At 28.5% G+C, this 15,256-nt stretch overlaps 1 long non-coding RNA gene across 1 annotated transcript in view; it reads left to right on the top strand.

Moving 5' to 3' along the window:
* The first annotated feature begins 545 nt into the window (after positions 1-545).
* LOC107440756 (uncharacterized) overlaps positions 546-15,256 on the top strand; it is an 88,037-nt gene continuing 73,326 nt past the window's right edge. The window contains exon 1 of the long non-coding RNA XR_001583666.4: positions 546-877. This is a non-coding gene — a long non-coding RNA (uncharacterized LOC107440756). The remainder of the gene's footprint in view (positions 878-15,256) is intronic.

Here is a 15,256-nt window from a genome sequence, read left to right as displayed (position 1 = left end):
GTAACTGACCTATCAATCATTATAATTTTCCTGAAAATAATTGACAAGATGGATACTAAGTGGTCGTCTATTCTAGAAGTTTAAAAGGAAATAAGTATTGGCTGAATAAGTCTCCAGCCCAGGATGTTTGACGTACATGAGGAGGACAATTTTAACTTGCAACCCTCTTCCTAAAATCATCTAGGATCAGAAAAGAACGTTATGAAGCAAGTGGAAACTATTGCTTCTAAATTATCTTATTTCCGATACGTTGTTGTAGTTCATTTACGTCGCACTAGAGCTGCAAAAATGCGCTAGGGGAGGGCACCCCCGCTTTGTTAGCTCGACGACCTTCACGTGAAATCGAGCACTTTACGGTTGAACAGTTTAACGATTACCAATACCGCACACCCTCGGTTCCCACGCAGACTGAGCCAAGTGGTCACCCACCCGCACACTGGCAGCAGCCAGTGATGCTTGACTTCAGTGATCTGCTGGGAACCATATCTTAACGATCAGTTCACTACGAGACTTATTTCCGATATGAAATCCTGTTGTAAGTGAGGGCGATTCCTTGTATTAACTTTTTTTTTAGTTTGACTCTTTAACCATAGTTTTATGTCTTTGGTCTGAGTGTCGCGCACTACAACGCATGTGTATTACAACCACTTGAAGGTTATGTTATACTTATGTTCATATTCCTATCATGCCAATTCTAATGTTTGCACGAAACTTCATTAAACTATTTCTCCAAACACTGGATATCGCGTTTTTACTTATTATTTATAGCAAATTTTATTTAGAAGTCTTAAACAAATCTAAGATTCAAGCAAATTTTTTATCTGCAAAATAACGTGAGCTCCTAAGATTATGTACAGATGTGCAGCAGCTTTACTTGGTATGTATTTATAAAAATATAATTGTACATTCATTAAAAAATTATTTCTGTTGCATATAATTCCTATGGAATTTGTTAGGAATTCAAAATTTCAAAAATTAAAGCACATATTTATGTAATGTTATTAACTGATTTCTTGAATTAACGGCTTATTGTTGATTGTTTATCACCACTGAGAAATAAGTAAATAAATAATAATAAATATAAATAAATGCAAATGTTTAATGGTTGAAAATATAAATTAATGAATACAGAATACGAGAATATTTCGAAAATTTCAAATTTTATAATATTTTGAAATAATGCTAAAATTATGAAAATGACTGCAAATTTTATATCTGTAAAGCAAGATCAAATTTTAGAAACAAGAAATACATTTACGTTTGCCTATAAAACATATTTTAAACATTTAAATTATAATTATTTTATACAAATTACTAATGTAAAGAAAATAACTAATACATGTACTAGTTACATAACTAATACAATAATAACAAGTCAAAATGTTAAAATCCAATATTCATGAATCCCAAAAATTCAATTTCATGTTACTTACTAAGCAATATATTTCAATATTTTTTATGACTGTACGAATTATGTCTTAAGATTTGGATATATATTTAGATTTGGTTGAAAATAAATGCATGTATGCGTTGCTTTGTATTTTATATATTCAGTTTGATGAGTTGCATTGAATAAATTTGTTGAAGTTATACAATCTCATTTTATTGTTGATCGAAATGAAATAAAGAATAACTTATTCGTAAAGTATTGAAGCTCTATATATCATTTGAAAATAATATTTTACTTCGAGTCGCTTAAAGTTTTGATGATGATGGCAGACTTGCAATACAAAAGTATTAGCAAATATTATTATAACTATCAGAAGTAGATTATATAAATATATGTATGCATTTTGACAAGTTCTATAGTTTAAGTATTGCATGTGGGTGAAAATAATATTGTATTTATTGAAACAAATTATGTTTTGTGGCTGAATGTAAAGTCTACTAGTGTTACCGATTGAAAAATCTTTTATGGAAATTTAAACTTAAACGTGAGAATAGGGGTATAAAAGAGATTGCGTAGAGATAGTGAAAAGAAAATTTATTATTAAAATAAGTTTTTCTGAAAAATTCATTTAGAAACTTCGTCATTCGATATGCTAAGATGGTAGAATACAACAGAAAACAGACGTGAATTTCGAATTTCGAAGTCTTATAAAATTGAATAATAAATCAAAATATATACATTTATTTTTGCGCTATTCTCGTGTTGTTTTCGAAATTTGAATTGGTTACTAAATTCCTTAAATAACTGTAAATTAGGCAAGTTTAAAAATTTAAATAATAATTGATACCTATAAAAATAAATTTTAAGACTTGGAAAATCTATTATAATTAAGTTAAACTTTATTGGACAATCGGTTAAGAATTGTCTCAATTAATATTGCAATATATGTAGCTGTATATTGATCAAGAATGCAGACTTCATCATGCATATTTGTTGATATAACATGATAAATTTTTATATGTTTGTTTAATTTTTGGTAAAATCCTAGCATACGTTAATTTATATACCAACGCCAAAATGATGTAGTGACGTTTGTCGCCAAACTGTTGGCATACCATATCGGGCAGTGGCTTTTAACTTAAAGCATTAGTAAAAGGTATACCGGGCAAGTGTGCACCAGGAAGTGGAAAAGAAATAGAGCAAAACTAAAGCAAAACAATTTAAAGCAATAAATGTCCAATCGAATCTACGACAGATTCCAAACTTTATCGCCTTCCCAAACATCGCCAATGTCGCCTAATTTACTACATAATATATATTAGAATTGAGCTTAATTTCTTCATTTCTTCTTGATATTATGAAAAAATATTCATAATAGAGGAACTAATAAAAATTTGAATGAGAAATGTATTTGCTATTAGATTAAAGCGGTTAATTTTTGTGCCACATATCCTCATAACGCAACCAAAAATAAATTACACTAAATATGAATTTTAAAAAATGCAACTTCTGGAGAATTATAATAAATATAAGTAAGACATGTTAATTTATATTTGAGAATTTCATATGTCGAAAAACAATGTATGTTCTAGATAAGTTTATTCGTGTGAAATACCATTTTTAATTTTAAAAAGTGGTTAAAATTTAGAAATAAAAAGCGCGATTCGCAAAACCACTTGCAAGAGAAAACAAATTATTTTAAACTAAACAAAATTTATTCTGAGTGTTTGTATTAAGGCGCATTAAAGAAATTTATGTGTAAAAATAATATTGAATTCATTTAATTCTTTTCTAAATGCAAAAATTTTTTTTCTTCAAATAATGAACTCTTGCCCACATTGTTAACATAAAGGATAAATTATATTTTCCTTAATGTATATTCTTTGTTCAAAATTGTGAAGAAGCAATTTAGTATGCATTGGAAAGAATATAAATTTGCGCTTGTAAATGTAAACAATTTTCTTAGTGTAATATTTTGTACGAAATTCGGAACTCCATGAAATATGTGTTGCAAGTTTTGTAATAAACGAGTATAAGACTTAGTAAATAACTTAGGCTCATTTACTTTGCTTGTATTCTAAAAAAATGAAAAGAAAAAAAAATACTCTCACTGTATATTTTTTCTAAAAAAATGGAGAATGCCAATTTTATTAAACGATTTAGAAAAAAAAATTGAGCTTTCTTTTTCCTTGCGTAAAATAGAAAGTGCTTCAAAGTTTGCAAACATTCCATTATGAAAGACTTGAGTGAAATTTTATATTTTCTTTGCTTCCCTCGCTTTATAAACGCAATTTACTCGATATGAGAAAAAGGAAATTTATACTCAAAAATTCGTATGGTTTATAATATTAATAAAAGAATGATGCATTTTTTCCGCAAAAGTTTAGATATAATTTATTAAAATGAAGTATACATATTTGAGAAACAGTCAAGTTTTCCCAATATTTCGCAAAATAAATGCATTTTGAACTACAAATTAGACCGGGATAGCCTGGTTGGTAGCGCGTTGGGTCCATTTCCGAGATATCGTGACTTCGATCCCCGCTGGTCAAAGGTAATAAGGTTGTAAATGGTGAATGACGCACGTAAATTTGTCGAGTTACAAAGTCCTCCATGTTTCTATAACAAACCAATAACTCTGAGAGTACTGAATTGAGGACTGGTCGTTTTCTAGTTCAGGTCAAAATTGAGATCTGTGGATGAATAAATAAATCCATGAATAGGTTCACCCTATAAGCGGGCTGAGACGAGTGTGGAGTTTAAGTCGTATTATTAGCCATAAAAGGCGCCACTGAAAAACGAGAAACACACCATCTGCCTTAAATCCACTTGGTTTCACCAAGAAGACCTGTTGGTATTGGCAAGTGGCATTAGAAACAGCAACAACTACAAATTGTCTTACAAAATTTGTATTTGAACAGGAATTAAAAATAGTATTTGTAGCAAGTTTAGGTGGCGTGTGTACTGGTAGTTTCTGGGCCCAATGTACAAACTTGGAGTTAAATTTTTACTTAAGTAAAGTAAGAGAATTTAGAATTACATGCGTAGTAGCACAGGGGATAGAGCGTTTTCCTCCTAATGAGGTGACGCAGGTTCAAATCCCAGCGATGGCTGGTTGATATGAATTCTCTACTTAGATCGCACCAATCACAGTGCTGACATAAAATATCCCCAGTGGAACTCTTTTGAAATTTCTGTGGTTTTCCTCTCCGTGTACTTTTATTTAGTTAAATGGTCTTTAAATTATATTTTATAACAACTATAGTAAAACAAATGCATTATTCAAATTGTAGTTTTTTCCTAAATTAAAGATTTAGTGATCAACTGTTCAAGCTGAGCATGAAAGTATCGAAAATTGTATCTGTACATGTTGTTCGGAGTATATTGTAGAGGAAAACTTATAGGAAAAACATTGTTTAATGTATGATAATCTCGCGAATGATAATCTCAACTTGGGGCTTTATTTAACTGTTATGAATGTGCTTAAATACAATTGTTGAACTTTCTCGAATAGAACATTCTATAATCCAAAAATTCTAGAAATTGCATAATTAGTAACCTAAACATTAACGAAAGAATGAGAAGTATTCTTCAACAAAAATCACTTTTAGGATCACAAAAATCACATTAAAATCACAAAATCACCCTACCTTTGGCTTCGTAGTCCGATGCTTTATCACAGAGCCACCGGCTCCGCTGAGAGTCGCAAGGTTTGTTACAGTATTTCATTTCAAAAGATCTTTACTAAATTATAAATTATTATTTTCAGAAAATGCAGTATTAATAATTTTATTTTTTATTTATTATGTAAGCAATTTATTTGCATGATATTTATTCCTGGCTTACCTCTCTGAATTGACATGTCTATATCTTGTGTTTGAATTAAAAAAAACGATAAATTTTTTTTTTAAATACAATTTGATAGCTTTTGGATAAGTTGAAAAAAAAATTGACTATGGGAAGCTACTAGGTCCACATAACCTGTTTAATAATATTTTTTTAACCCCTTCTTTCTCGCTCCCGTGAAAATGACGGGGTGAGTTTTTGCCCGCTATTTCTCGCTCCCGTGATATTGACGGGCTGGAGTGCTCAGTAGTAACCAATAAGAATAAAACTAATTAATTTCTTTTGCCCGGAAAAAATTTTATTTCTCATTTTACACACCTGATGGCAGTAACAGGATATTGTTAAGGTAATTTTAGATTAATTTATTTTAAACTAGTTGTAGCACTAATCAAATACGTAATACATATACAAAAGCCAAGAAAAATAGGCACTTTTATGATCGTTTTCTTAAAAATTAATTGATCGTTAAGGGGTTAAAAACAATCACCTAGACTGTATCGTTATAGTTAGCAGATTATTGAAAAATAAGTCAAGGCTAGTAAAGAGAAATTTAAACTATTCGGCAATTAGAAGTTGCTAAGGAAAAGTTTTTAAAAGCATTTAAGGCAACCTCTATATTTGTCTTCTAACTATTGCTAGCCTGAAAAGATTCTTCTTTGGACTCTGATTATAAGATAGAATGAGTTTAAACTACTATTTAAAGCTTCAAATTTTCTGCTCAAATGCTTCAGTGCGAAAAATACTTTGATAAATATGCATATTTTATAACCAGTGTTGAACAGCTGACCTGATTCAGAATTTACAACAACCAATGTTCAACTTAGAAGTCTTGAAATTTTGATCCCAACCTAGAAGACAAAGGAACTCCTGTATCTATTATTGGGATAACCTTTCTGCATTGGAGGAGTATTTTTGGATAGAATTAACCCATATTTAGGGTACATGGCGAGGAAAACTGCGGACACCTCTCACGGTTAGCCCAACAGCAAGAAGACTCTAACTAATGATCCATCTACCATTGGATTTTTTAAGTCAGCGATGTGGATGGAGTGAGACAAGTGCAGAATTCACATCTATCAGAAATTGCTAGGATTGGAACCTGGGTCATCTCATTTAGAATCGAGCGCTCTATCCTTTCCGACTTAAGTATAATTATTAAAAAAACGGTAAAAGGAATAGAAACTTAAGTGACAAATTATATTATAAAGTTAAGAAATATTCAGAGCCTATTTCTGACAGGATTACGAGTTAAACTGGAATGATATAAAGTAAACAAAAGTTTTTATTCGCTTATATGATGCATTAAGCAGTAATATTAGTGTGACTAATGTGATATAAATACTTCATTTATTAGTAAGCTTAAATTGTTATACTTGAAAACACTTTTATTCTTTTGTAGACATGTAATATTCTTGAATCTCAAGTAAAGAACTTTTTATTACAAGCAGAAATTATTACCATTCTTTAATATTTAAGCTTAGCCCGATTTATTTTTTTCGTTAGATAATATTACTCTCTCTTTGCCAGTTATAACGAGACCAGAGAAAAGACATGAGATAAGTCTTCAGAGATTCTAACAATTTCCTTGAATCTGGCAATATTCCGTCGCCTCCAGCCTTTCTCGGCCCACAAAGAAAACATAAGACTGAGGTGTAATAAGATGATAAACCCCCGGGACTAGGATTGTCTAGTGATTTCTTCACCCCACAATAAAAACAAGTTGCATATTGAGAAAGGGTATTTAATAATCTCTGATAATTATATGAGTATTGTTAAAGTATTTAAAATTTAATGTTAAGAAATATTAATATTGCAAAAATGTGCATATATTTGCGCTAATATGTACGCAATTTATTTCTATTTTCTACTTTCAATATTTTAATAAACTAAAGGCTTCGCTTATCAACACCCTCGGTAGTATTTAACTCGTCCTTGTTTTCTTTCCTTAAAATTTAATACCTTTCAGAAGAAGAGATAGTATATATAATTACTAACATTTTATTTAAGAACATTTTGTTAATATGTTAATAGCTACAAAATTAGCAATTACTTGGATTCAAAAAATAATCAACTGTACTTTAAAAAAAAATTAAATATAGGAATGTTAACATGCGAGTAACATGTAACAAAATAAAAAATACTAAATGCTTATTAAAAATAGATAACTAAATAATAGATAACCATATAATAGATAGTTCAAGTTGTAAATGGTTTTTATCTCTGAGAAATTTATATTTAAAAAAAAATCGACACATATGTAATGATTTATATCCATCAACACTCGATCTTCTTCTCTTATTTCAGCATATTTAGATATTTTTCTCATGAGATAATAAAATGATGATCACTAATTAAAAAAATCTTTCGACGACAATGTATAAATAAGCTTTTTTTAAAGGAAAAAAAATCAAAAAAATAATGAAAAATACTCTTAAAATTGTAATAACTTTCGAACAAATAGAAATTTAAAAAATTCCATTCATTTGATTAACTTTATTCGATATCTATTCCTCTTCTATCCTTCATTTATTCCTCTACTCCTCTTCAATTACTTCTCTTCGAATCTTCGATTTTAAATTCTTCTATTTGGCTTCTGTTTCTGCTCTTCCTATCTTCGAATTTGTAAAATTAGTTAAATGATGCATATTATTTTTCATCCGATGATATAATTATATATTCATCATTAATACGAGTGGGAACTTTCGTTTCATTACAATAAATTCTATTTCCATTCATCTCCTATTCTATATATCCTCTTTTATTTTTCAGTTATTCCTCTTCTATTCTTCTATTTTTCAAATCTTCTATTTTTCAAATCTTCTGTTTTTCTAATTCTTTTACTCTCTTATTTTTCAATTCTGCTTCTATTTTTCAAATCTTCTATTTTTCAAATCTTCTATTTTTCTAATTCTTTTATTCTCTTATTTTTCAATTCTGCTTCTGTTCTTCTATTTTTCTATTTTTCAAATCTTCTATTTTTCTAATTCTTTTATTCTCTTATTTTCCAATTCTGCTTCTGTTCTTCTATTCTTTTAATAATTTCTAATTTATAAAATTTTTTTAATAATACAGTTTACCAATTATTTGGTGATATTTTCAAATCAGGTGGTATTGGTTAATGCAAGTAGTAACTTTTTTCATTAAAATATATTTTACGTCTATTCTTCTCTGTTCTCCTTTCATTTTATATGTAATCCTCTTCTATTATTTAATTAATCTTCTATTCCTCTATTTTGAATTTTTTTAGTACTACTATTATTTCAGCTTTTCTATTTTTTTCGGTTCTTCTATTTTTTAGTTTTTCCATTTTTCTTTTCTTCTATATTTCTGTTTTTCCTTTTTAAGTTCTGCATTTTAATTATTCTATTTTTCAATTCTTTTTTTAATTATTCTATTTTTTTAAAACTATTCCATTTTTTCAATTCTTTTTTTAAATTAGTCTGTTTTTTTCAATTCTTCTACTGTGTTTCTGTTTCTCTACTCATCTAAAAACTTATAATTTTCTACATTACCCTTCACTAATTATAGACGCTGGTTTTTATTTATGCATTATATAGAGTAATGGTTTCATACATTATATTACCAAGGACAACTATTTTACCCTCCAGGTTTTTATCACATATATAATTGTAGAATTATATAGAATTTTTTCAGGCAAAATGTTTGAATGACGTGGCATTTATTCAATAAAATATAAGACAAATAAAGAGAGATTCCAATTCAATTCTATTACCCTCAAGGGTTTTTGATTTAACAAACAGTTCATGTAACACAAATAATTCCAATCCAATGTTACTCGTAATTTAACTCTTCAAATATTTAAGCAGCCTTTGAATCAGAAAAATGCTTCTTTACGCACCGATAAATTATTTGATGATCGCGAAAGAGTTATTAAGTGTATGTAATTGATTAAAAATGCCTCTGGCACGAAGAAACGATTTAAAAAGCCAAGTTCTTTTATTGGGAAACGTTTCTTTACAAGACTGAATAAACAGATAAAAAAATTTAAATTATTTTTACTTTCGCGAACGCATGTAATTGGTTAAAAAATAATTCATATCCTTCGATAATTTATCTAAGAAATGAAAAATTATTCTCCAAATTCTTCAATACTTTTTAATATTTGTTTAAAATAAAAAAGAAATATAGATTATTTTCAATTTTTAAAAAAAAAATAAAGCAATAATGATGAAGACTCAAGAAACTAATTTGAAATTGATTGTTTGAATGATAATAAAAACGATATTTTATACTATTGAATTTACTTAGTTATTTTTTAAAAATTTATTTTATGCAATCTTATACTCTCTAACATTTCTAATTGATTAAGTTTTTTTTATTTAAAGATGGTTTTTCAATTAAAAGTTTATTCGGATTTATTCATTTTCCTTTAATCAAATACTCTTTGTAACTCTCTGAATTAATAGTCTATGAAGTTAGACTTCGGAATTAAAAATATTACGGGACGAAATGGTATTAAGTAGTTCTAATTTTTTGTGGTGTATTTAGGAATTTTAAGAAGTAAATATTGACAAGAAGGTTGCTCTGAATTTTAAAAAAAATAACATTGTCTTTAAAAAAAAAATAAAACAATGAATATAAAAGTGTTTCTAGCACATTTCAATTAAATATGATGAAGGCAACAACAATGCTCTTTTAACTTTGAGATAATTGTTGAAAAATTTAATAGGAAAAGAAATAGTAAGAAGAGAAAAAAGTAAATAATATAGTTTAACTATGATAAAAAGGATGAAAATGGAATTTGATGACGTGATTAAGAATTACGGCATCTCCTACTAATCTCTACAACGCTAATATATTGAATGAAAAATACCAAAAAGCATAGTTTATTTGGTAAAATGCACGTGCCTATACGTTGCGAAATTTCCAAAATAGCATATTCTGAAGAGATTTATTTTAGAGTATGGGAACGAACCATTTTCTGAGTTAAATTTACCTTTTAATTTTGTATTTATAACGAGTGTGTGGATAACAAGAACCATATTTGTGAAAACCATCATGTCGGAAAAATCATAATAACGAGCAGAAATAATGAGCAGAAAATTATCAAATGGTTTAAATACTGTTAATTTTAGTGCGTATTATTACAGGGCTAGTATTATTAGCATTTTCGTTTTCCTTTAAAATAAATGTCTTAACCAAATAAAAATTAATATTTTGAAGAGAACTCGAAAATTTTATAGTATTTCAAAGAATTTCTTTCCCGAACATTTTTCTCAGTGAATGAAGTTATTATATATATATTGTGCTGTGTAAGTTTTGAGACAAGCGGCTAGTTTTTAAATTATAATGAAATTGACGATTTAAATGCTTTAATAAACTGAATGAAAAATTAATGAACGATTTTTAACGGTCCAACCGGCTATAAGAAAATTTATAATTTAAATTTTGTAAATTTGTTAGAATTGTAGCTAAATAACCATATCTAATGCTTTATTAACCTGGAGTGAATATAAATTAATGCTTCTACTGCAACCAATAAATAAAATTTGTAGTACTTTATCAGTGTAAGGATACTTGAACTAACTATTTAAATTATTCAATTTAATTACCAATCAATATAAATGTATAATTCTATTCTTATTAACTAGGAAGTTTCGAATTTTCAAGAACTATAAAACAAAATATAATAAAACAAAAAAATTAATGATTCATTCAACTTGACGACCATTGACAAGAAATATTTTTATGTCATAACTCTGTTCAATAGATAATAAGAAAACTGTAATGAATTTAAATGTCTTATTAATCTTAAATGAAAGAATTTTTTAATTAGTAAAAAAATATTGATAACATAATAAAAGTCATTTAACTGTTTAAAGCAAAACGATCTTTTAAATATATAATTATGAGAGACATGCGAGAAAAGCATTCTTTTAAATATGTTAAAAGTGTTCGAATAAGATTCGAAATTCCAACTTGAGCAACACAATGGAAACTTAAATCGAATTAATTAGGTAGCTGTCATCATTAATTAAGTCCACTAACTGTTTGTCGAACAAGTCGGAGTGTCATTGAAAGCTTCTTTTCTTACACGTGATTGTACAATGATTTCAAGAGAGAGGGGATAAGAATGTTTAGACTTCGAATTAAACAAATTTGCAAAAGGGTCTGTATTGAGTTACAGTAATGGAATAAGTGATTCTTTCTTTAATTAGATGCTAGAAGCGTGGTGTTTGCATGGTAAATGAGACTCAAGTTTTAAATTTTAGGACAATGTTTTCAGAATAACATTTTGAAACTGATTTTTCTGATGTTCTGAAATAAAGTTTCCGATGTTTATAATAATTTTAAACAAGAGAATTACAAAACATTCCAATAATAATTGTATAAAAGATATTATTTTAGGCGTCTAAATATTGAAAATTTATATCCCAGGCGTTGAAAAAATAACCGATCTGAAAACTCATTTAAAATAAGTACGGAAATCGATGAAGCTGCAATCTGCTCAGAGGAAGCCAGAGTTATTTGCAACAGGTTTACAAATTAGTTGCAAAATTTATCAACAGGTGGCGCCATTAAATGAGAGAAACTTTAGTAAAATCAATTTAAAATAACCATATTTTGCAGCAAGATCGTGGCATAGACTGAAGATAATATTAACCGATGCAAGCACAGATTTAAGTTAAACTTTTTTAACTGCAACAAAAAACGTAACTATATAGTCATCAACATAAGGGTCATTCTCACAAAAACAGTCATTTTCATGTCCCCAGTATGGCTTATGTTTGTTTTACAACTTACGAAAAAAAAATTTCAGGGAAAGTGTCCTTCAGAAGGCAGGCTAACAAAAGAATAAAAATAAAATTATCAATTTTTATTTATTTTAGGTAATTAAAATTTACCAATATGTCATTCCCTCACTTGTCCCCACTGCTGATTTAAAAAAAGAAAAAAATTGTTCCTGAAATAATTTTTTTTTTTTTACAAATTCGTGTTTTTTATTTCAGAATATTGAAATATAGAATTCAGAAAAACAATTTTAAATTTAATTTCTGATAAAAATATTAACACAGCACTATTTTAAACTTTGTCCCCAGTGTTTTGCATCATTCCCTCACAACAATGTTTTTATCACCTGCAATCTTCTTAGAATAAAAATATTTTAATAAAAACTTTAGCAGTTAACAACTGGCATCATAGAACAAAACTGCAGTATGTTTCCATCTTCAACTTAAAGAAGCTTTGCTGTGGAATAAATTTGAATGAATCAAACCAGGTAAAATTTTTTACATTTGTCATTCCCTCATGTCATTTTTTAGAGTAAAATAAAATACAACTTCATCGAGAAAGTGGATAATTATATGTTGCTTTCTTGTATGAATATAAATGTGTGTGATTGACTTCAGAAATTAATTAGGCCTAACTGTTATTTTTAAATTTTATTAGATTTGCCATTCCCTCACAGTGTATGAAGTGAGGGAATGATTCAAGATGAGTATATTATTAAATTTTTTTTTGTTCAATCGTGCCAGCCAATTTTATTTCCCAAACCTGTGAAAACTATTAAATATATAAAACTAAATTATAATAAATATTAGATATAATTAGTATGTTATCATTTTCAAACTTTAGGTAGATGTAACTTAGATAAAAATATATATTAAAATAAAATGTCATTCCCTCATTAGTGTCATTCCCTTCACTTTTTAAATAGTGAAATTAATTAATTTATTTATTAATTAATTTAAAAAAAATTAATTAATAAATTAAGTTAAGAAATTTATTTATTAAATTAATTAATTATTATAAATTAATTAATTATTATAAATTAATTAATTATTATAAATTAATTAATTATAAATAAATTATTTAAAAAATTAATTGAATTAAATATTAAGTATAATTTATAGGATATATACTTTCTTTATAATGCCATTATATATATATTTCTATTAATATAAAAAGTTTCAGAGCTTTTTATTCACTTTACTTTCTTGGGATTTTATGAACTGAAAAATGACAGTTTTCGTGAGAATGACCCATATAATTAGCAACTTATTTACGAAATTTGATGAGATTAAATTATCTAATTTCCTAATAAGACACCGGCAAATAAAGTTGTTCAATAATAAAAGTAAGTTAACCGACAACCATACAGATATTTCAGTTCTAATGTTTCGAAAGGCAGTTTAAAACATTATTATATGGTCAGGAATAACATCCATTGGCATAGCTAGTAACTTGATTCAGTATTTAATGAGAATACTTTATGTGGTCACACAAAAAGAAGCAATTTGGGACGTAGTTGATGTTTCAAAATTAAAGTAAATAATATTCAATGAGAAATGTATAAATTGACACACGTCCGTACAGATATTTCAGTTGGGATGTTTTGAAAATAAACTAAAGACATTGCTTTAAATTATACTTAGAGTCAGGAGTGCCATCTATTGACAAAGTTTGCAACTGTCTTTCATATTTGATAAAAAAATAAATTAGCTTCTCTTTTTTTATGGACTTTTCAAATTTTCTTTCACTTCCGGTACATTGAGAAAAAAAAGGTATGATTAAAACTTTAAAATTTATTAAAAGCTCATTGCATATGTGGATTTATGGGTGAGCCAAAATGCTTGACAATATTACCGAAGAGCTTTGATAATGATTTTGGACAAAAAAAACCTTATATGGTTTTATAATATGTGATACAGATAGGTAAATGTGATAAAGTTGGATAATTTTAACACCATACTTTAGAGCGAGGCATAAAAACTATTTATTTATTAAATTCACTTTTCAGTTTGGAATTTTTTACTTAATGTGTGGTAATAAGAACTATAATTTTGAAAACCAGAATAACCGGTTAACCCTTATCGTATGAACGGAAAAATTCCAAAAAGAATTTCAAAAAGAAGAAAAAGAAAATAATTAAAAACAAAATAAATACTATTTATTTTGTTCTTTTTTCGAATACACTTTTGCATGCGTTTGAACCAATTTTCAAAGCACTTTTTCCAGTCCGATTGAGGTAACTCCAAAACATGCGTTTTGAATGTATCAACCGCTTCTTCGGGGGTCGAAAATCGTTGTCCACGTAATTTATTTTTGATGTGTGGGAATAAGAAGTCATTGGGTGCCAAATCAGGGCTGTACGACATATGACCCATCAGTTCGATCTTTCGCTCCGTCAGAAATGCCTTTGTTTGAGTCGATGTGTGAGAGCTCGCATTGCATGATGAAGAATGATTCACCTGTTTTTCTGCTTTTTTCAAATTTCTCCGATGACTTCTGACAAACAAATGGTCGTGTACCATTCAGAATTGACCGTCCTGCGTTGCTCTAACGCCACTGTTGCCACATGACCGTTAATGCCGAAGAAACAGGCAATCATTTGTTTCGATGTGCTTCTTCCTCGAACAACTTTTGTTGGTTTTGCCTCGTCTTGGAAGACCCATACAGTTGATTGCTGATTTGTTTCCGGCTCATATGCATAGATCCATGATTCGTCACCTGTGTAGATGTTATGCACAGCCTTTGATGTACCTTGAACGTATTTTTCCAACATTTCCTTGCACCAATCGACACGAGCCTTTTTTTGAGCGTTTGTCAGATTATGCGGGATCCAACGCGAAAAATTTTTTTTTACGCTCAAATGTTCATGCAATATTTTATTGATGCTAGTCATACTAATGTCCAAAGACGCCTCTATCTCACGGTATGTCACATGATGATCTTGCTTTATCAGTTCACGCACAGCATCGAACTTTTCTATCACAACAACGGATTTTGGACGACCTGCACGGGATTTGTCCTGGATCGAGCATCGACCACGATTAAATTCGTTATACCAATTTCTTACAGTGCTGTAGGATGGCGCTTTATCGCTGAATAAAGAATTGAGTTCATCGAATCACTCTTGTCTTGACAATCCACGTCGAAAGTTATGAAAAATAATGGCACGAAAATGTTCACGATTCAATTCCATTTTTTGAAAGAGAAGAACTTTTCAATTTGCTGTCAACAACACAAATGAAGCTATAATGGTAAATCGTCTGCTGA

This window comes from Parasteatoda tepidariorum, chromosome 2 (genome assembly GCF_982258835.1).
Source record: "Parasteatoda tepidariorum strain Cologne lab strain chromosome 2, Ptep-v5.0, whole genome shotgun sequence".
Taxonomy (NCBI): Eukaryota; Metazoa; Arthropoda; class Arachnida; order Araneae; family Theridiidae; genus Parasteatoda; species Parasteatoda tepidariorum.
The sequence above is the reverse complement of the archived record's forward strand: the minus strand, read 5'-3'. Positions and strand labels throughout refer to the sequence as shown.